The sequence below is a fragment of the Pieris napi genome, chromosome 9 (genome assembly GCF_905475465.1).
Source record: "Pieris napi chromosome 9, ilPieNapi1.2, whole genome shotgun sequence".
NCBI lineage: Eukaryota > Metazoa > Arthropoda > Insecta > Lepidoptera > Pieridae > Pieris > Pieris napi.
Window position 1 is genome coordinate 11174207 of NC_062242.1, and position 24479 is coordinate 11198685.

General features: G+C 33.4%; 1 protein-coding gene across 2 annotated transcripts in view; it reads left to right on the forward strand.

Moving 5' to 3' along the window:
* Positions 1 to 24479, forward strand: part of LOC125052349 (sex peptide receptor) — a 213629-nt gene that overhangs the window by 92900 nt on the left and 96250 nt on the right. Inside the window, exon 3 of one of the 2 annotated variants that reach the window (XM_047653138.1) lies at positions 11259 to 11284. The exons of the other annotated variant lie outside the window; for it this stretch is intronic. The gene's annotated coding sequence lies outside the window, so the exon portion shown is untranslated. The remainder of the gene's footprint in view (positions 1 to 11258; positions 11285 to 24479) is intronic. 2 annotated transcript variants of the gene reach the window in all.

The following is a 24479-nucleotide window of genomic DNA, read 5'->3' on the forward strand; positions in this document are numbered from 1 at the left end:
ACTCAAATCTTGGGCTTTATATGAATGAATATTAAGTATGTAAATTTTTTAAAGACAATTCACACCAATTGACCTAGTACCATGCTAAGCTGGTGAAGCTTGTGTTATGGGTACTAGGCAACGGTTATACATACATATTATAGATAGATAGACATATAAATACATATTTAAATACCCAAGACCTAAGCACAACACCAAATGCTCATCACATCAATGTTCGTCTCAGCCGGGGATCGAACCCGGGACCCATGGATTCGCAGTCAGGGGTACTTACCACTAGACCAATGAGTCGTCAAATGTCTGGTATCTTGTAATAAAGGACTTAAAAAAATGCACAATTAAGACACTTTATATTTACTTTGAACCAAAAAATAATAGTGAAATAAGAACCGTTTCCAGTGCTTAGAGGTTAACGTAGGTACAAATATGATTTCGAGTAAGTTCTTCACTGCACAAACTTCTTCATGCGCCAGTGATGGACTACTTCTACTTAGTATATTTACTATCAGATTAAGTTTATTGTGCATTCAATTTCCTTTAAAAAATCCTTTAGTATGAACCAAATGGAGCAATTTTTGCCCTCATCTGATAGCGACTTTGTTCGGTCATTAAACTTAATATAAAAAAAGATGTAATAGGTCCCTGAAACAGGGGATACGCCAATTGGATACGTCGAAGGGAACCCAACCACATCCACAAACAGGGTTGAACTCCTCTTAGAAAACGTTTCTAAACAATCCTGGCGACGCTCAGTTATGGCCGAGGCTTTGGGTTGACGTGGTTCAAAGTTAAGTTCGGCTCAAGATAGAACACCATGGACATTGGACACCCTCTGCCCCCACCTAGGGGATAGAGGAAAATAAACGACTCAGTTTCCAATACAACAATCGTCCAGTCGTATAATTAACGCTGTCAGGAATTGGTGAACTTGGTAGTCTATCCCCTCTTATGTCTCACCTTAGTTCAGCGGAATACACCAATATACCATCCAATAACCAGACAACTTTTGTGTTACCACAAATTTACCATCAAACTTAGTTTTTATATTCCTTGCTCACTATACTATAAAATTACAGGATTTGAATTTAGAAAAACCTTGACCTAGTATTAAATGATGCCAGCGCAAATAATTCGAATGAAAACATTTAATCCTAACCAACTCTATTAATCACGTACGCGTTGTGGTTAAATTTAAGTTCAACAGATTAAAACATCCATAATTTAATTGTACTATAAACTCCGTCAAAATTGTGAAATTTAATGTGAAATTATACTTACATTATTCGTAATATATTTCAGTTTTGGCCTAGTGGCTTCAGCGTGCGACTCTGATCCCTGAGGTCGTAGGTTCGATCCCCGGCTGTGCACCAATGGACTTTCTATGTGCGCATTTAACATTCGCTCGAACGGTGAAGGAAAACATCGTGAGGAAACCGACATGTCTTAGTCCCAAAAAGTCGACGGCGTGTGTCAGGCACAGGAGGCTGATCACCTACTTGGCAATGAAATTGAAAAATGATCATGAAATAGATTCAGACATCATAGGCCCAGACCTAAAGAGGTTGTAACGCCACTAATTTATTCCTCCAATTAAAATTATTTATTTTTGTCCATATTTTTATATGTGTTTTAAAAATACAACTCTGGCTTCCATAACATTCAGAACAACGCGCACTTCAACATGAAGCTAAGGAATGTAACAAAAGGATTTAAACAATACTTGGGAAACTGGTCAGTTTGACTTACTTTACTTAGGGCCGATTTACATTATCTTAGTGTTTAGGAGAGTATTTTAGTACAACTTGAAAGGCAAGTTCTTTAGTGCTTTAGTGCGTTGTGAGTGAACGTTTACATTTCTTCCAGTAGAGTATCATTACAGCGCCACAATGAACGCGCAACGACGTCGGCAAATACGCTCTATTCTACGCAAAATACTAACTGTAGTTATGGAACAAATAGAAGACGAGATTTTATTCGAAATAAATAAACTAAATATAAATAATAAATAAAATAGCTTCTTTTAAGGCAGTGTATGCCGAATACCTAGCCTGTTTGTTTTTGTATAAATTGTTTTTAACGTTCCACAAACATTCGTGAACAACATATTCAGTCACAAATTTAATAGTTGTATCTTCCGACCATTTAGCCATCTTTTAAAATCAAAAAACACGCATGCGTTTCACGCCACTTGTGCACTCTCCTAAAGATTTTACTAAATTTCGTGTTTACACTTTACACACAACGAGGAAGATCTCGGGGGTTGCGCGGGCGCGGGAGGGGTATTACTTGAAACAAAAATAAAAAGCGATTCTATTTTGATTCAACTTGAAAGTCAAGTAGAAGAGAAGTTTAGTACGGCTAAAGCCAGTAGGGTTTACATGTTTCAACTAAAGTACTATCCTAAAGCACTCTGCTAAACACTAAGATAATGTAAATCGGCCCTTAAAGTCCTATGTCTCGTTAGTGGGGCAGAGGGCTTCCAGCATAGAAAACCAGCATGTCCGATAGTGCGAAGTCGGCCCTTTGTGAATAAGCGTCACGAGCTAGAAACCCAAAAAGGCGTTCTATACATTTTGGTTTCATTAGCAATCTTCGATGTGATAAAGGTTGTCTGTTAGACACATTTTATTTATTACTAGCTGCCCCCGGAAACTTCGTTTCGCCTTAATTATGATTTATGATTTACTTAGCCTACCTTTTTAGTAGTACATACTAACATATGGAACATTTTGCTTTGCTTCCCCATAGAGACTGTTGGCTTTTCCGGAATATAAACCTTAGTACTAAATTTTTCAAGTTTTTTTTTAATATTCAAGGAATAAATTAAAAATTACTCGAATTGGTCTCCGAGTTGTTCTTCTTGGAACTTTGAGTTTTCCGGTTAGCAACATATTTTGCGATTAATTTTTATATATATAAATAGATTTCCATAATACTAGGTGGGTTCGATGTTTCTAGAATTTGGAATACTTTCATAAATAGCAATTTGTGTCTAAATATAATAATAATATATAATAATAATAATAAAAAATAAAAGCCAGTAAAAGATAATGGACTCCGTATTTCGGCTAATTCAATGAGTCTATAAGGTGACGCATTTTGTGACAGTAATTTAAAAAGATTGTACACAGCATATATTCGTGAAAAGTGAAAATATAAGAGGATATCCGCCCCTTTCCCGGTGATTTTCTTTAGAGTCATAATTACGCGTACAAATATCCCCAAATCCGTCAAGGATATCCAATAATGGGGGACCTGATGAATGTGGCGTTTCTATTGCCCACTAAATGGGGTAATATTTTTAATGCCCGATAGGTTTCATGTTCAATAATAATGAATTATATTCAATATTTTCCTCATATTATCCAACGTCTATTTACGACAGTAATGTAAAAATATTTCTGGGTTTCAAAGGATTTCAGTTATTTTAACTTACATAGTGACCCGCTTCATCATCGCCTCATCATCGCCATTTCGTGATTTGTGATGATAGAGCAGTTCATATTGCTCGATAGGATGATGTCAATAGAATAAATGTTTTGTTTGTAAAATCGTTTACAATCAATAATGATTAATAAAAAGTATTTACTTATATTATTTACCTATATAGTAATAACAAAAATCATTTAAAATTTGATGAAGAAGAAAACTAAAACAAATTTAAAATGTTTGGTATACCTTTAATGCTAGCAGCATTTCATCGCTGTATTGCGATGCTTATTCATTGGGCGAGGAATGCATCAGCTCTGAGGTCAAAATACTATTTACCAGGCGCCAATTAGAAACATTAATTTGCGCCGGTGCACTTTAACCCCACGATCCAGGAGTATCTACTCCAAAACGAACACATTCAAAGTTGTAAGAATGAATGTTATATTTTTGTGTAAATTGTAATAAACGCACAAAATATTGTTTTTTCTTTGCTATGTACATGAGATAAGTCACTTGTAAAACATGAAAAAATAAATTTCAAAGTTTTATACAAGGTAATGGTTAGGTGTGTTAGATTCCACTGTTTATGTTTTAAGTTAGGTCTTTATAAAAGAAAAGACTTTGTCTGTATTAGAATTTAATTATTTAATTTAGATTTCTTTAAGTTGTTAAGATATTTGTAATTATTGTTAGTGACACGTACTACCCAATAATTTTACATTATGGTATCATAAGTCAAATTACTCTTTTATTACGACTAAAAGACTTGTATCCATGTATTAAAAATAAAAATAAAACCCTCTAAATCTTAAAATGTATTAGAAAGAATGATACATAGGTTATTAAAGATCTAGAGAGTAAGAATCTAAACAAAAAAATGGCTTGTTCTTAACGCAATTTTAAACTGAATAACGTATTGTCTTTTGTTTTAGTTTCGTGACTAAAACTCAGATGCGGTCCTTACTCCCCATCGCAAGTGTAATATACTGTAGTACAGTAGTACCACTAGAAAAACATCTAAGTGTTTCGAAATAATGCTCATAAATTTTATACAGAGCGTTAAAATTCCAACCAACATTCAATCGTGATGTTTTAAAAGATAGCATAATGTGAATTCTAAAAAGGTTTATGTTACGAATGTTAAAACATATGACGCTATCTGCATATCAATCAGTCCGGAAAATTATATCAAGATGAACGCAAAGGTATTGTGACAATGTTTTTAGAAATAATCATGATTATATAATTGTTTATTAGAATTTATACAAATACTAGCCCTCCTCGGTTTCGCACGGTACTAGCCATACACCTTACCTTGGTCATGAATCAATATTTCTCCTTATTAGTGATATGAAATCCGTGTTTTTGATGGCTACGCGAACAAACAGAAAGACACAATCGTGGACTATGTTTTACATTTTGCATTATGTTAGTAATTTGTTATATCATAAAAAAACAAAGGTACCCTTACATTTCAGTATCTGTTACTTGATATTTCTTTGTTAGATACTTTTAAAGCCTTCGTTACGACAATCTAATGTATAAAATTCTCGTGTCGCGGTGTTTGTGGTTAAACTCCTCCGAAACGGCTTGACCGATTCTCATGAAATTTTGTGTGCATATTGGGTATGTCTGAGAATCGGACAACATCTATATTTCATCCCCACTAAATGTTAAGGGTAGTCCACCCCTAAATATATTTTTTTTATTTTTAGATTTTTTTATGATACAGCATTAAAAAACACATACAATACATAACTTTCACCCCTCTACGATCAATCCCTATTTTTTTATTATAAATGACATACATGGCAAAACGACGTTTGCCCGGTCAGCTAGTAAACTATAAAATTAAATGTCAATAAAAGTCCTCTTTGGATTCCATATATCTTATCTTCGTCTCATTATCCGTAAGAAGCGTATAGAAACATTAAACATACTCAACAGTAACATCCCTTTGATGTGTTTCATGATACGTGACTAGATTTCGTTCCGTTCGCAATATTTTGGCTTTACACGTTTAGTATGACGTTTAATAGACCTTTGTTCACTTACGAATATTAGTCGTACAAATACAAACCGCAAAACCAACCAAAAGCTTAACTAAAACACTCTCTCTTCTCTTTCTGACAAATTGTGTTTACGATGTATGAAAAGAGACAGCGAGTACTTTAGTATGTAGCAATCACGTCGGTGCAATCAAACCGATTGAATATCAATATTGGGAAATACCATTAGGTAATTTCATTGGGAATTTTAGTAAAAATGCGTAACTGTAGTTATGAATTGTTATATCGTAAATATATTTATTTACAAGCCTGTGTGTGTGTCTGTGTTAGTGTGTGTGTGTGTGAGTGTGTGTCTGTGTATGTATTATTACTTAATTGTTAATAATAATAATAATAATCTTTATTTATTTCTCACAAAAACTTAGGACATAAGCAAGTGACAGTTATATACTATTATAAATAAATTGTCTTACTTCTGTTTAGTGAAAATGCTAGTTTGTGTGAGACTGATGCCTGCTAAATGCCTCCACCACTTCGGATCGACAGAAGGTCTTATACAATACAATACAATATATAGTAGAGAAAAGTCTAGTGAGAATAAACAATCATTATTGCAATACTTATAGTAATACACATATAAGGAAACCACATGGGGTATGTGTGTATGCGTAAATTATGTGTATGTGTGTGGGTGTATTTCTGTGTATGTTTTATTACTTAAGTGTTAATCTAATAAAGCTAAAACTATTATACTAAAAATTTATTCCCTAATATTAACATAGATTAGCATCAACTTTATACTCAACTATTTAATTATGGTTAGCATTTTTTCTGTATCCTCATAGTTGAGGTCCAGTAGCCACAGTACAACCGTCTTCTTGCACTCATATTTTGTTAGAGGATATATGGAAATGGAAGTGTTGACCTTATTATACAAGTAATCCCCCAAAACACAGAAGAATTTAAGAAATCACAGTTATTTAGCTTAGGTTTTGTATAAGGGTTACTAAATTATGGAAGTACTTGGAAGGGTGAACACGTACATAGTTAACTTTAAGTTAAACGACACTCAGGTGCGTTTTGTGGTCGGGTGTAGTCATTATTTACTTAAGTTTATGTGTGTTTGTTAAGCGCCGCTCGTATATTGTAGTCCAAAATGGTCCTTCATAAAAGAAATCTTCTTTGACTGCGACGAAGTCCTCCGGTTTCACGAAATATTTCGACTTAATTCAGCATATTTGTATAGAACTGGGGAGACCGGCTGAAGTTTCATCTGATGTTATGTAATACTGTAATCAGTCATGGAACTCGCGTGTACTTTGGTGGCCATTTAAACAATATTTACTGATGTACTGTCATATGTACAGTTGAGAGTCGAAAAGCTTACGTTTACAAATATAACAGATGTACAGATCGATCAAATATTAATACTAAACAGTTGTATGTTTTCAAAGAATCTAAAAGTAATCAGGATTCTCCTACTAAAATTTGTATACTGCATCATCTTAATATATACAACAAAGTCGTGTTAGTTACACCACTTATAACTCAAGATCGGCTGGACAGATGTTAGTTATCTCTTTTTTTGTGGAATCTTTTCCGCTCCGAATTGCAGAATAAGTAATAAAATATCGGATAAGTTATCGAATAACAATAAATAAGAAAATTACACCGTTCACTTGTCACCGTTCGAGCGAAGTTTAAATGCACACATAGAAAGAAAATCCTTTTATGCATAGCCGAGGATCAACACTACGTCCTCAGGGATGAGAGTAGCACGCTTAAGGCACTAGGCCAACACTGCACATTCGCTACGTAAGCTGAACTTATATATTGCAAAAGTTTTACCGGTATTACCTTACAAATTTTCACACGCAGTTTCAAGAATTTATCTAACGCTAGTCCAAGAGATGCCTTTGTCGTTTTTCTTTGGAATTATTCAAATGCCCTTGCAACGAAAATTTTTTTTTTATTAAACGGGGGCAAACGGGCAGGAGGCTCATCTGATGTTAAGTGATATCGCCGCCCATGGACACTCTCAATGCCAGAGGGCTCGCGAGTGCGTTGCCGGCCTTACAACCTACAATTCTTTTAAGCTACGTTTCCACTTACTATTATACTTGTAAAACATATGTAAACACGAATTTATTAAATAATGTATGGACTCTTATTATGTCATAATTTTGTAATCACCTTCATACTACTAAGTTTTTGTGTGTTGTACCTACAGTAATGGCAGAGGCAGTCAATAAAAATAAAGAAGCATTTTTATTGACGTTATAAGTACGTTACTTACGTTACCTATAACGTCAATACGTTACGTTGATATATAATATAGAAATATAGATTAAACTGTAATATCATCGTTTGTTTTTTTTTAATAAACACGTGATTAGTTCCGGCTTCGCGCTGCTAGTTATTTTTGTTATAAATGGACATATGATATCGCAAATGTGTATTCTACGTCTTCTATAAATGTAATCACTTTGCTCTATTGTCAATAGTTTCCACAGCTAAAGCGATATAGGGATTTGTATCGAAGTTTTAAAACTTTTTACAAAATAGTCTGTGTTGTTTTTAAAAGTGAAATTATTGAATTAATTTTTTTAATGTTCATTTATCCTTTAATCTATCTTTTTACACTATAATCCACTAAATTAATTTACACGTCATCCGCCATTTTATCGCGTGTCACTCCGACGCGTCAAATTCAAATTAATGAAATATCATTCCATTACATATAAACTTCACTGTTTGTGAGTTTATTTAAAAAAATAAATTACATAAAAAAATCTTCGTATCTTACAAAATATATCAAGGTCTTCGGTGTAATAAAAAAACTATTTGGGATGAATAAATAAATCCGATTCTTAGAAAGTTTTACAGTCGTAAAATGGTTTCGATATAAAAACTTGTTGATTGACTAACCCCATTCACGAGTTGTATTATTTTCTCGAGCATTTCTCGAGATCAAAGATAATTTTATTAACTTTTAACTGACCTTCTCTTGATTATTTTTACTTACAAGGTTTGCCAGGTCTACATAGCCTTTAGTCTACATAGTCTAGATTCCTTTCCTAATTATTTAAGTTATATTCAACTCGTAATTAATGTATTATACTAGAGTATGCCAAAAGTTGCTATCTATCTTATTCCACTACATAAAGTATTCTTTTTTATGTAATAGAAAGAAAATAGGCAGGAGGCTCATCTAATGTCAGCGCCGTGTGATACCGCCGCCCATGGACACTTACATTGCCAGAGAGCTCGTAAGTGCATTGCTGGCCTTTTAATAATTGGTACCGTCTTTTCTTGAAGGACCCTAAGTCGAATAGGTTCGGAAATACTTTAGTGGGCAGCTGGTTTCACATAATGGTGGTGTGCGGTAAAAACTGCCTTTAAGAAACTCTCAGTTTTAAAAAGTCTTTAATCATTTTAGGATTAAGTTTCTAACAGGTGGAACTTTCTGCCCCTGGTAATGACGAAATAAGAAAACAATTTATAAATTACATGGCAACATTGTCACGTCATTTGGAAATTATTTTTACCTTTTTGTACGGAGAGTTACTCACCGCGTTCTATTTTTAAAAATTCCCTGTTCTTTATAACAAAAAGTAATAGCATTAGCCACATAGACTAGAGAAATGTTTTCACTAGGGACATGTTATAGAGTAAAATTCATTTTTCTCGCGTACTTTATCTGTCTTTACACAGTCCCCTGTAAGGGTTGCTGCTCATATGAATACACAATTTAAATTATTAATATATTATCTAAAGTGTCTTTATAAGAAAGGAAAAGATTTGTATATTTGTTTCTTTCACCGTTAGAATGCTACATTGTCATACGTATAAAAAACTATATTTGGTTATGAAAATCCGGGACAATATCTATGATAATGTAATTCAAGTAATCTCTGGTATAACTTAAACGATTTTCATATAAAATATTAAGAATTTAAGCGTTTCAAAGTCAATATTAACAAATTAAAATCAAACAATGATCGTACTATTGATTTCGAAAGCCATGCATAAAATTATTGTGAAACTTTGAACTTAAAGAACTTTTGGAAGGCACTCGAAAGCCGTATTGTAAATTTAAATAAAAAAAACATTTCAATCATTAATTTTAGGGAAATACAAAAAAAGGCATTTGGAATTTCGTTATTATTTTATTATTTAGTTACAGAATCGCAGGGCTGCACAAGAGATATAATCTTATTTTAGAAAATAAATAATATAATTTACTCATAGTTTAATACAGCGATAACTTGACTTTATTTTCAAATATGAGTGTGCATGCACCTTTATTAGCTCTCCTGAATATTATCACGTTTTCCACAAGGTGGTCTCTTGTCTCTCTCTTATCGCTTTAATAACATGAGAGAAAGTATTTTGAAGCAGACTCTAATCTTAATACATTGAATTATGTATACTATTTTAAAATACTAATTAGCTGTGTTAATAATCTAATCACTACGGCTGACCCATACCTTATAGCTCATAGGTACTAGTTTATACCATATTATTTAATCAATTATAATAATGATTAAAAAAATATAGAATATGAAAGAAATAGACGCATAAATGTGTCTACGATCCATGTAATTTACAAAACTTTAGTATATGCCTTGTCCTAAAAAATCTGTGAAATTGCAGTCTTTCAAAACATTATTCTCTTTCGTCTCTTTCTGTCAAAGTATGTTTTAACTGTAATGAAAGGAGACAAATGATACCGCCTGTAATTTTTAGTTCCGATGACAATCAAGCAATTCTAAACGACTATAAAAAGAAATTCGATATTTGAATATTCTACTTGTTAGCTTTGAGGATACGCGTTCGTACGCAGGATGTAGATCCTGCGTACGAATCCAGTCTGTGCACTGGTTTTTTTTGTAAACTTTTCCATACAGTGAAAAAATAGAGACAACAAAAACCCCATCTAAGATCAATTGCCGGCGTGTGCCAGGCACAGAAAACCGCATGCAAAGACATTAAACGAAGAGTCATGTCAGCACTTTTTTATTCTTATATTCATTTATACGATTTTTATAAAGTTAGACAAATGTTCGCTATTTTTGTAATCCTAGATCGGAAAGCCACTCAAGCCCAAATAAAACAACTGAACAATGTGAAAACAAAAACGATCTTTGTTTGAGAATAACAGAATCGTGGTTTTATTTTTGTATTTACCTGTATTTTAAATGTTTACCATAACATATTATCCTCCGGCGTATCTCTTTGTATGTTCGGAATAAGCTACTTACTATGGGGTTTCATGCGTTCATGAAAAAGTATTAGATAGACCAATAGAACCAATAGCGTACCAATTCATGGTCCGGCAACGCACTTGCGAGCCTTCTGGCAATGTGAGTCTGCATGGACGGCGGACACTTAACTTCAGATGAGCCTCCTGCCCGTGTGCCTCCTACATATAAAAATAAAACGTTTACGGGTCAAGAGTTTACCCGAAACTGGGACGCAAGTTAAATATAAAGTAGTTGATACTACAATTATATGTTCGTATATATTATTAGATTTTTGAGCTAAAATTCATAGTTGTTTTGTACACCATGTTGAATAAATATATAACTACTATTTACTTCCCTGGATCAACGACCCAATGAGCCCTTCGAAACAACAGACGATCTGGCGCTGCTTCTTGCTCTACGGCGTCTATCCAACGGTATCTATCGGCCGGACGATAGGCCGATGGCTCATTGGTATTTCCAGATATGCTTACCCCATTCTCTCCAGGTTGCTGTTTGGTTATTAGATGCATGTAGAATATGAATTAACGATTAACTTTTCTTGTTGCAGATTTTCAATTCTTCTAGCAAACCATTGTAAGTATATTTATGATATAAATATAGGATTATTCCTTTCTTGGTATTAGTACTAGTCTACATAATTTACGCCTGATAATTCATATATAACTAACTAATACAAGGGTGATTAATCCAATTCCAACATTCATTTTATATGAAGAAATAGATCAGTATATCTACAGTTTTTTCCAATCATTTGTATTTTATGCATATTTAAGTGGAAATTGTGGAACCGCGTATATTCGAAACAATACTACTTTAAGAAATTAACGTACTGATTAAAAGACCGACAACGCACTCGCATTCTCATATAATAAGTGTCCCCAGGCAGCGTCACTAAGATGAGCCTCCGAAAAAACTTGGGTTTTCCATAGTTCACGTTCATATTCATATTTATGATATTTCAGAATTGTAAAGCCTTAACTAAAGTATAAGTTATATCCGTTAGCCGTTGTACTTAACCACATCAAAGAGAAGATAATTGGCGGACTTAATCTTCGGTTGGCTGACATCTAAAATAGATGTCAAGGTATTCTAGTTTCAGTGAACGAATCCCCTCGATCGATGTCTATAAAGTTTCCCTGATCGACTGTTATTATGAATGGTGACAACACTTTCAGACACGAAGGATTACGTGAAACTTTCCGAATTTTAGTTTTATACAACTGACGAAGAACTTTTGCAGTTTTGTATAAATATTGTGTTGCGGGGCTGCAGCTGGGCCATGTGGAATATTTATTCGAACGTAACAGACAGACATAACATTTATTACTAACACACACATAGAAACAAACAAAATAATATGAGTAATAATCAAAAAAAGAAGAATAACAAAAAAATCATGGAAAGAAAAAAAAATAAGGTACATATTAAGTGGGTAATGTGTGTGTGTTGTGGAAGTAACTGGCCCCGGCTCAGCATTATGCTGTGGAGCTGACGTGTTCCATAGCGCTGGTCATTCTGCCAGAGACCACAACTCAAACAATTTTGTGATTAATTACGATAATAATAAAAGCATTCTTAATTTGAAATCATACTATATCAATGTATTGAAAATCATAATCAGCAATGTCCAAATGACTCAATAAAATTATAAGTCAAGACACAATCACTGCTTTGAAATTTACTGTCAAAAGTCTACAGTTTATTGTTTTGTTACAATTTATATTTAGAATTCGAAAAGAAATGGTCACCTTAGATCAAAGGCGCCTGTCACCGGAAAGGCTTGATTAATAACGTCGTAGCGACAAATTGCCACACTTATTAAAGAGGAGAAAAGGGTTAGACTCCAACATGCTTATTCACATTTGGCGTCCGTTGACATTTGACCTAAATGGTAGTAGGAAAGAAAATTAAATCCCCATAAAATTCCATTGCTATCCATTCGTATGTCTTGTGGAGGAAAGACTGTGCTGCTCTTTCTACCTAAATAGAGGATCCTGGACTAGTCTAACCACTGACGAGCCGGCTCCGAGTGGCTGAGGGCGAGAGGTTGAATATTTAATTAGCGGTTAAAATAACTTTGTTAAGATTTGACATCATCGCAATGATTGAAGCCGTAGAATATAGGTGTCGCTACAAAGTTTTACAGTCGAAAACAATATTTTGAATGGATAGTTAACTACTGCCAGCTGGTTCTCAACACTAGACATAGACATTGACATAACATTTATTATTAAGAAAACACACACAGAGAAACACACAAAATAACAATAATAAAAAAATATAAAAAAGAATGAAAGAACTTTTAAAGAACAAGGTACGTTTTGATTGTAACGCGTGTATTGCGTGTGTGCTGTGGTTGTAATTGGCCTTGGCTCAGCATTATACTGAGCAGCAGACTGTTCCACAGCGTTGGTCATTCTGCCAGAGACCAGAGCAGCTAGTTTGCGCCTCAGTAGCAAAAAAACTACTCAACCTACAATATTTTTCCTACAAGCAACCAAGCTGTAATTGTGCGTAGAGCTGGCACAGCTGGAACCAAACGTATAATAATTTATTCCAAAAATATTGTACGTAAGTACGGTAAAAAATAAGTAGTACAATCTAAACTTCACATAAGTTACATATTACATTACATTATAGTCAATTCTTATATTATTTTATTGCTACATAATCACATTATTTAAATATGTTATTTCATGATCAAGACACCGTTAATAAAATACATTGATCTTTGAATGTTCTTGGTAAATTATTATAAACCTTGATTACCATACAAAAAGAGATTTTCCAATACATTCCAGATTAATTTTTAATAACTTCAGAGTTGAGAATACTTATGGACTTTATAAGATCATTTCAATAAGATTTTCTATCAAATAAGATATACAGAATTATGTATTCATAACATCAATTGTTTACCTAACGAAAATAAACCTGCCTTGTAAACTACAAGCAACTACAAAACTATTTATAAATATTACAGTTATACTAACGAGTGAGTTATTATGACACTGCAATGTGAAGCTGTTCTACAGTAGTATGCCGGAGCTTTTTAAAGGCGAATATCATTTTTTGAAAAGCTTGACCTTTACTTTTTAATACCATAAATCCGTTTTGGTTGAATGCAGAAACGAATTGAATAATCATTTTATTGAAAAGGAAATTTATCGATGAAGTCTAATAAAATATCAATATATATCACTTCTCGCGTAACCGAGTGGCTCAGATTATCTTATGAAATAGCATGACTACGCTACTAGCGAGACGATACGAGCTCCAACTAATCATACAAGGCAAAGCGGAAGGTAAGAGACCTGGCCTTTTGGCCTTAGGTTTTTAAGCAAAATGTTTGTAAGCATTTGCAACCATTAAATCATGCTCTTCATCCCATGCTAACTTACTTAATTATTGTAATTAAAAAAACAATGAATAAATAAAAAGGAAATATCAAACGTTTCAGCAATCAGAGAGGCATTGGCATTTGGTTTCATCAACTTGGCATACGCATTCGATATACAACAGTGCTGGACAGAATGCAGAAGAACAAAGAAGTGCTTATTATGGATCAGAAAAGGAAACTTGAGTATTTCGGACACGTTTTACGTAACACCAAATACGAACTCCTTCAACTAATCATATAAGGCAAGGCAGGTAGAAGGAGACCTGGCCGCAGACGCACGTCGTGGTTGAAGAACTTAAGACAATGGTTTGGTCAAAGCACCATGTCATTGTGTAGAGTTTAATACAAAATTAAACTACTCATGATGATCGCCAACCTTCGCAAGGAGATAGCATTATAAGAAGAAGTGACTTTAAGGACACGCTTAGTCACGTGACCATGTGTGACGTCTTTTTTTCCACCACAGTTTTTTTTATAAAAAGGGACCCCAACATACTACTCGTAGTCTAACAGGCACACAATCAAGCAGATATGTGACCGAGTAGCTAAGCAGCAGGGGAGTGTCGAAAACTCCCCTTTTTTAAAAAGGGACTTTATTAACTTAAAGGGTTGGCGTCTCCCGCCGGGCCCGGGCGACAACTACTCCGGAAATATCGTTATATTTATGGGCGAGTCGGGGCCCGCTGCCTGCGCTACCCGCGTTACCTCTCGTGCTATTTATGTTAGTGACATGGTTGACAATCTTGCCGCATAATTTTTCCAGCTGCGATCTATGCTCAAGCAACATGTCGGATAGCCCATCCCGGGATACCCTCATGCCAGTCTCGAGCTCCAGATCACACCTGCCTTGCGATTCTGTAACTCACTTTTCAAACTCTCACATCGGTTTTCGCAGCGGCGGTCGCGCTCAAATCAGTCGTGAAGCAGTCATTTTATGATTTGGCATTCTGATAAGGAGGGAGCTTGTAGTTTATTGTTTATCAGATGCCTAATCGTAAAATGACTGCTTTACGACTGATATGAGCGCGACCGCCGCTGCGAAAACCGCAGTGAGAGTTCGAAAAGTGAGTTACAGAATCGCAAGGCTGGCCCTTTCAAAAGTCGTACAGTCAACAAGTAAATGAACCACCGTTTGTCTTCAGTTTGAGTCTGTGTAAATAGTGTCCAAAAGCCCCGTGGCCAGTCAAGATCTGCGCCATGTTTTTGCGCAACGCCTTGTTTTGATTTGTTTGCATGCCGCGTTTGCTCTACCACAGTTAAACTAATATATTCATTATGTTATTACAATGAAACTACAACATGTGCCCCGTCATAAAGTATATATTATGACCTATATTCGTAACACGTGCGTATTCCCAATAGTAATGAGATACATTTTATTTTTAGTTCGTCGAAAAATCCAATTAAACAGCTATGAAAGTTGTTCACGAAAATTCGTATTTTATTGCTTCATAAATGTTGGTATCGGGTTCCTTCAATTCTCGGAAGCTGTTATGTGCTAATGAGATGATTTTATCTGCGCACGCGCTTTTATACGATTATTTATACATACTATCTGGACTTTGGTTGTGTAGTGAGATTCTTGCGTAGGTATTCGAAATGTTTCATCTTATTCAAGAAACAATTAAATAACGTTTGTGAATAAAATTGGATTGAAATCTTTTATTATCTTACGAGCTGTACTCCGTTTTCACCTGCTACTTCATATTACTTATAACTAAAAATAACTAATTTGAACTAAGCTACTGCTTTTTTTACATGCTATTCTTAATGGGCGGATCGATAGCCCCTATTTGCTGTCGTTAATTTCTTTTAAAATTCCTTCTCCATATGCGACAAGACACACAAAATTGTTCCATGTGCCGTACGAACTCGAACTACCTGTATTATTCACCAATGTTTCGGGTTTTATCTAACTATGACACCTATTATGAGGATATTGATATTTTCCACCTCACCAAAGAACATGTGAGAAAATATTTGAAGGGGCGGGAAGACTCGAATTTTGTTTAGGTTGTATTTGGTATTATTTATTGTTTTAAATATTAAATTTCAGTTTTCTGTATATATTTTTGTCTATTGATGCGCTTATTTGTTTCATTTTTCTTATATAATATTGTTTATCTATGTAATCTGTTTTGGCTTTTTGTACTGTATAAGTGTTTGTTTTGTAATATTATGTATGTTAGCTGTAAGATTACTTATAATTAAATAAATAAATAAATAAGCGTTCCTAACTTTAGCGTGACAGCCAAATTTTCTCTTCACTCTTATCATAGGTACAGTGCCACATACTTTTCTTGGCCGGTAAGAGCGTCGCTGTAATGGATTTACATTTTTTATTGCCAGTAAATAAAAATTAAATATAATAAGGAGAATAATTTGAAGGCTAACTTAATAACTTATTGAAATAAAACAATGTATCTAGAAAATATAGTTCTAGGCTTAAATTAATGTGACACAAACTAAGGAACTGGAGGAATTACTGACTTCTTTTATCTATTCTCATTCGGTAATATTCTAATTATGAAATGAAATACAGACCTTTATTGGCATATTTTATTTATATACTTCTTTAAGAAAATTAAAAAATTACATTAAATCATTATTCTCCTAACAAAACAATGCTTTAAAATATTTTTTTAATTATTAAAGTACAATGTGTCCCGACCAAGGCGGTTTCAATTCAATTTAAGTGCACGGACATCATTTTTGGACATGTCAGAGATGACAAACCTTTTTGGCCGGGCAGATTTTTCAATTTCCATACGAGTCTGAACAGAGACTATACGTACATTTTATTTATTAGTGAATATATCCATATTATTATGTGCGCTGCTCTACATTAAAAGGTTTAGTTGGTTTTACGGCGATTGATAATTACGTCCCTTTTCATCACAAACAGTAAAAAACGCACAAGTTAAGTTAACATTTTATTTTTTAAAGGTTTGCTAAACCTGGAATTAGTAGGCAGTGATGCCAGCTGAAGGATAAAATAAAGTAATTAAAGTTATTAGGTCACTTGAGTAAGCAAATATTTAGATTTACCTTTTTGTAGGTAAAACATAAAAAACACGTAGCATTTAATTTTTTATTGTCCTCTTATGGGTCAAATTTTTCCCTTTTTCGGTGGAGAACTTTTTTAGTAGCAACAATAATGAAATGTCAGAATTCTACGGAATGAAAAATCAGAGTACTGTTGAAGTAAGTTTAACACGCTGGCGGCTACAAACTTGGAGTGTTCTTGGGAACATAAACACTTTATTGAATCCTTCAAATGAATACTGAGTTGTATATCAATATCTATCGGATTAAATCATCAATTTTCACCTTAAATTAAATGGAGCGTTTCAACAGAATATTTGGCTATTTTCCAGGCACTCGGGGTGTTTGCCAAAACTTGTTCATTTGCACATAAATATGAAGCTTATCGAATTATAACTGGCTCTCGTTCATGTCCAGAGGTCATAGACAACAGACGAATCGATGACCGAAGGTTGTCCATAGACTATACCATGGTCAAATTTAAGACCACAGATCTTTCTATTTTTAACCTGCTTCATATACATTTAGGTATTTATTTTAACGGTTATATTTTTTTAATCAATAATTATTTCGATTTGATATTACCAAAACACGCAATTCGTTTTTTCAAATTTAAATCGCATAGCATGTAAAGCTAACTTATTAACTAGAATTAACATTTACACTTATTTCCTTAAGATAAGCGAAACCTCTAACATCAAACTCATTATACAAAACACTATGTTTCATGAAAATACCTTTGAATAGAAATTGGCCTTTCTCCAATGTTAGACGGTCTCAACTTCATTTTTGCCTTTATCGTCCCTGATTTGATAAATTGGCGTGTCCTGCGACAATATGAGATAAATTGCTTCGACATGGGCAATAAAGCGTCTCGTTTATAAATATTAATTTACTAGTTTATGCCCATGACTATGTCCGAGTAGAATTCGGGTTTATTACGCATTCTAATACAAACTCAAAATACCTTTATTCATATTAACCAAGTACACTTATGAACGTCAACAGAAAAGATGTTAAATTGATTCTAAATTTACATTTACTTATTGAAGTTATACTTCTTTAGGCGCGTTATGAAAAATTGATGAGAGTGAAATTTTACGATGTGCGCGCACCGTGACACAAAATTAACAGAATGAAGTTGCCCCATTGACTAATTAAACAAGCATGTCATGAAACCACGTATGAAAGTATGTATAGAATTTTGATACATTTCGTTTTCTAAGTTTTAATAGTTGATACAATGATATTTCTAATTTTGCAGCTTATTAAACTAGTGGTAAGTTTGATGCACATTTGTGATCAATAGACAGACAGACAATACATGTATTACAAATACACATACACAAAAAAAAACAAAAAAGAACAACTTTTATATCTGTACAACTTTTTTAAGCACTTAAATTTAATAAATATTTTGGCGTTAACCTGGTATATAAAAACAAATCAACGTATAGACACGATTTATCAGATATTTATTAATTTTAAAGTCACTTAAAAAAATTATAATATTTTGTTATTGTAGTTTTTGAAATAACTAAAATAACATTATTCATTATATTCGTTATTTGGGCTGATATAGTTTGTCTTTTCAATAAAAAGTTAAAATGCCTGGACATAAGTCACTACTAATATAAAAACTGTCATAAAACAGCAAAAATATTTATGACCAAAAGCAATCGACCCGAAGGAGCAAAAACGCTGAGTCATTGGGCTTTTTCGTAGATTGTATGTATCACACACACCTGAAAGATATGGAAAGATATATCGTCTCAAAATACAATTTTTTTTTAATTTTATGGCCTGGTAGCGAGTTTTTTAAGCCAAGTCTTATTTTCAGTCACTAATTTTGTTTTTAAGCAAACAACTGGCGGCGGGAGGGATCACGTACATCCATTATTTCTTACAATTTTGTAATTTACTAGCCCATATAATGACATTTCTTACTTTGACAATTGACTTAGTAAGGATGAAGCTACGATGGCAGGGTTCTTAAAGGAATGAAGAATTATATTTAACGAAGATGAAACAAATTTACAGAAACGCCTAAACAAACGTCAATTAAGTGTTTTTGTCAGTGTCAACTGTCAATAAAATTGTTTCATAATGTCAGCACATGTCAGCGGAATAACTTTTTTCTTTCAAATTTTATTGAGTTTCCATAATTAATTATAAAAATTAATAACAAAACATTTAATCATATGTTTCTTAATAAATTTGAATATTGTTAACCCATAATGAGGTTTAATGGTTTTATTTAGATTGAATTTTAATGATGCTACTGTTTTGCCTATTCCTATTAGCATGTATTATTTTATTTAAATATTCCATAACTGCATTTGTTTACTATTTATACAAGATAGTTTTGACTACATTAATTTTTTTATTGATTCTCCTCTCCTATTGGAAGTGATTTTATATAGCTAGGAGGTGGATACATATTCATAAAAAAAACATTTACCTTTATAATATTACTACAGATTTTCTTATTACACCACTCTGAAAATGAACATTTCTGTTTATTTGCACCAGGAATACCTCAACAATATATGATAGAGTGAAAGCTATCTTTCAACCACAAGCATCAACGCCACTTACAAGTTTCTCATCACTTACTGCCATTCACAGTGTATAGAAACTTCAGTGACATACACATAATATGGGATAATATAATAAAATCTACATCTACAAATAATATATAACCGTTAGCTGGGTTCGATTCAATCAGGTATGAAAAAGGTAACTAAAAAAAACAAAAAGATAATTGTAACTTTTTTATCACTATGAAAATATTATTAATATTTGATATATAGACTCAAATCATGGTGTATAATCAACAAAACTCATTACTGAACTTATTTATTTATATATTTCATAGTTTAGACGTAAAATTGTTTGTCATTTATGGTAAGACTATTTTTTGTAAACCTGTTTTTGTCTTGGTTACTTTTTAATTATTATCTATTTTTATATAATAACTGTGTTTTATGTTTGTGTTTATTGCGTATCTGTGTAATTGTAATATCTATTGCGTAATTCTAAACATATTAATTAAAATTAGGTACTTCTAGTACTAAACATCTAATAAATTAAACAAAAATCTCACTCAAACACAGTCACACATTATTTGTGTTTTCCTTACTGCAGACTCAAACTGTTTGACCATTGATGCTCCGTGATCTTGAAGAAAAATGTAATTCCGCTAATGCGGAGCGCGATATAAACGAAATACTCTAACGAAATGGAAATTGTTATGGTATTATTTGTCATTATTAGTTTTTCTATTATAATATTCTTTGGTGATTTATATGAATCTTTTCAAACATTATGATATTTATTTAGCAAGATACATTCGAAATTTATCTTACAACTGTATATAATAATTATGTAATAGTAACTACAATAATCTGAAAAAAACCCAATAAATTAAATAACTGAAAAGTACTAGTAAACTAATAGCGCTTTAAACATTAGTTTTATCAAATTTCTGTTTCTTGATCATATTGGTTAGCAAGTATGTGTTCTCTACTGTGTCACACACATTATTCGATTTATGTATTCAAGACATATCGGTTGCCTCACAATTTTCTCACCGTGCGAGCGACTGATCCGTGTTGGTTGACGCAAGCGATCACTCTGCATAATATTTAACAGATGATAGAAATGTATAATTCAATTAAATACTTTTAAATAAAAAATTAGAACATTCTAGCAAAGATAGAAATGAAAATTTGATTCTTTGCTGAAGTATTTAGTCAAGTATCATTATCTACTTGACTAAATACTTCATTATTTTTTTCATGTCCTATTGTAACGCCTATTAATTTCAAATATTTAACCATTTTCGAACCAGCTGTAGCGCTAGGAAAGGTGCGATTATCGCCTCTAAAGTCGGGCGTTCAAACTCTGGCCGTGCAGTGCATCAATAGATTTTTATGCGCAATTCTTAGACATGAATAATTGTAATACAAAACATAGAGTTCAAGTCCAAAGTTTTGAACTGCAATGCTGCCGATAGAGGTCTGCCGTGCGATTCTGTTAATCCGTGAGTTCACCTCGCACTAACAACGCTCCCTTCCATTTTTGGAATCTCATGGTATTCTGTTAAGAAATTTCACATTACGTCTTGACAAGCGGAGGGAGCTTCTAGTTTATTGTTTATCAGAATGCCAAATCGTAAAATGACTGCTTCAAGACTTGAGCGAGACCGCCGCTGTGAAAACCGCTGTGAGGGTTCGAAAAGTGAGTTACAGAATCGCAAGGCAGCACTGTCTTGTGTGTTTCTCCGATAAAAACTACCGATGTAAAAACTCATTTCTATTTAAAAATGATATCATTATAAAAGTACGCTAACCCACGCTGTTTACAGATATTAAATTTTATATAAACACGTTTTCAAATTGTTTATTTTAAGCATCTTAAAACATTATCCGCTTATGACTAATGACTAAAGTATGTAGACCAGAAAATATATTTGAAATGAGGAATTGAATAAATTAATTGCATTTTGTATAATTTTCTCTACGGTTTTTAAATTGCCTGTAGGTTGTGTATGATCGAATGATCTCCGATGAAGAACCCATTCTAGGCATCTAGTCGATATCCGGCCACGTGTTGTGCCATGACCGCTACCACCTCCTTCAATTAATTATAATGGGTAAAATCCAGGCTAAACGGCGTGTTGGAAGAAATGATGACTTCGCAACGTTAGGGAGTGGACGGGTATTGCAACTGCGGAAGAGTTGCTGCATCTGGCACAGGACAAGACACGCTTCAAGATACTGATGACCAACCCTCCAGTAATGGAGAGGCACTAAAAGAGGAAGTCGATATCAGCAAGGCACTTGGAATACGCGGAGCTTAAATTAATAGATTTACTGTGTTATTATAAAAAAAAATCCATGATAATAACTAGACAACTTACGGCCGCTTTCTATAATCGATCTATAATCTAAAATTATTTTCAATCCAGATTTTCGCAAATTTAGATTGATAAATGTCAAAATTCGATCTGTCGAATTCAAAGATATTTTACAAAAACGATCCATCGATCGGTTATTGTAAAAGTATTTTATGAGAAATGTATTGAAATATCAGTGTATCTCTAGTAGTAAAAATTGGATTGGGATTAAGTATATAAAGCGGCCGTTAGACAGCGTATCATTCCTACGTACGTACACACGTACAACATCGAACTTCCTAATAGTTTGCTATACACCCGTAAGCGTCGATAGGCAAAGACTTTATTTAAAGTACAAACAATAACTTACATTGCACTAGATCTTGTTGCGTTTTACATTGCTTTCTGAATTTCTAGTTTCTCTTTAGCTCACCTGCAACTGTCCATTATCCGGTTCCATTGGCAAGTGCTCCACGTTCCTTGTATTTATACTCGGAGATATTTTTTCAATCTACACTGAGTTTGTGGACAATATATTCAATACTTTTTGCGTGTTTAAAAAGTAAATCAGCCTGACACACGCCGTCGACATTTTGGGCCAAAGGCAAGCCGGTTTCCTCACCATTCCTTCACCGTTCGAGCTAATGTTAAATGCGCATGTTAAAAACGCTGTTCGATAATACCTGCCTTGCGATTCTGTAACTCACTTTTCGAACTCGCACAGCGGTTTCCGCAGCGGCGGTCGCGCTCAAATAAGTGAGTTGCAGAATCGCAAGGCTTTAGTGATATCGAACTTCTACTGGGTATAAAATCAGTAATTTTACACAATGTTACATTACGATCAATGCTTTTACTTAATTAGTACAAATTACTAATAACAAGCCAATAACGTTTTGTGAATTACCCGTATGTGATTTTCTCGCTCCAATACTAAATCAAACAATTTATAATTACTTGAATGATTTCTATTAGCGTTATAATTGGTTTTGACACATGAGCGGTCTGAATAATTATTTAACTTTGTATCTCGATCGTAATAATTGGATATATTGTTTATTTAGTATATGTAAAAGCGAAATGTATGATAATATTAATTACTTATTTTAGCTGGTTATAAGTATATTATAATCTGTAACATATTTAAAAACCAATTGGTTCACGCTACGAGAAACAGTAAATCTACTACAAATTCCTCAAGGATTTAGTAAGAAACAAAATTTGTGCAGTAATTTTTGAAGTTACCGCGAACCTAACGTATATGTACATAAGGATTTTGTTTCATAGATAGTCACTGCCTGAATAAATCAAAATCTTTACCAAATGCATTTAAACAACAGGTATAAAATATTTACATAAATTGACGTTTCGAGTGCGTCAGAGCAGTATTACACAGTATAATAACAGTTTAGATCAGTCTCAAAATTACAGAATAGCAACAGCGGAGATTACAGGAGCGGATATTTTTCAAGTCCGGTCTACGCCCTTGATTTGAGTACAACAGTAAGAGTAAATTTAGAAGCAATTTTTTTTTATGTTTGACGTTCTATTCATGTATTCTCTTATTATTTTGTATTGTTTTTTGAATTGTGTAAGCTTCAGTTTTTTTTTTCTTATAGATTCTTAATTGCGCTTACCCTTAGTATTTTGTTCCTAACTAGGGTTGCCTTGAAAATACTGTTAGGCCGCGTTGCATCCCTAATAATTTATGTCACTTTTTGTAATGTAACGATGTTTTAATAAATAAAAAAAGAATTAAATATTATATATCTTTTGAATTTATGCCGCTGCACCAAATCATTACATTCGTACATGTCGTGTATTTCGTGCACATACTATTAATAATTAATTACAACTCGTTTTATTTGACGTTGCCTTTAAGTGCACATCAACGTAATTGACTTTTTACATTAAAGCATGGTTATAGTAACAAATGAACGAACGAGAAACAAACAAAGGACGATCAGAAATACGAAATAAATTCGAATCGACATATTGCCATAGGCAAAGGGCTCGAAGACAGCGATGTATAACATAAAAATAATAATTTATTCTACCACAATATAACCAAATATAAATTCCCTTAAGCGTTATCGTAAAACAGATATCGTACTCAATTTTGTTATTCATGATTTGTGGAGCGAATAAAACTATGATGGATTTTTGATGGGCGAGGTTTTTTGTTACATTCCTTCACCGATTTCACTTGTTTCCTGAAACAAATTAAATAACTGAGCCGTATTATGAATCTCTTAAATTCAATTATATTTTTAGATCACTATTATTGTGGCATATAAGAGAAGTGGGCGAAATAAGTATCAACAACCTGCCAACATGCCCCCCCCCCCCCCTGACTACCTGGAGTGAGCTTCTGGATGAGTTAAAACCACTTTAACTGTGGATAGAAAACGATAGTTGGTACTAAT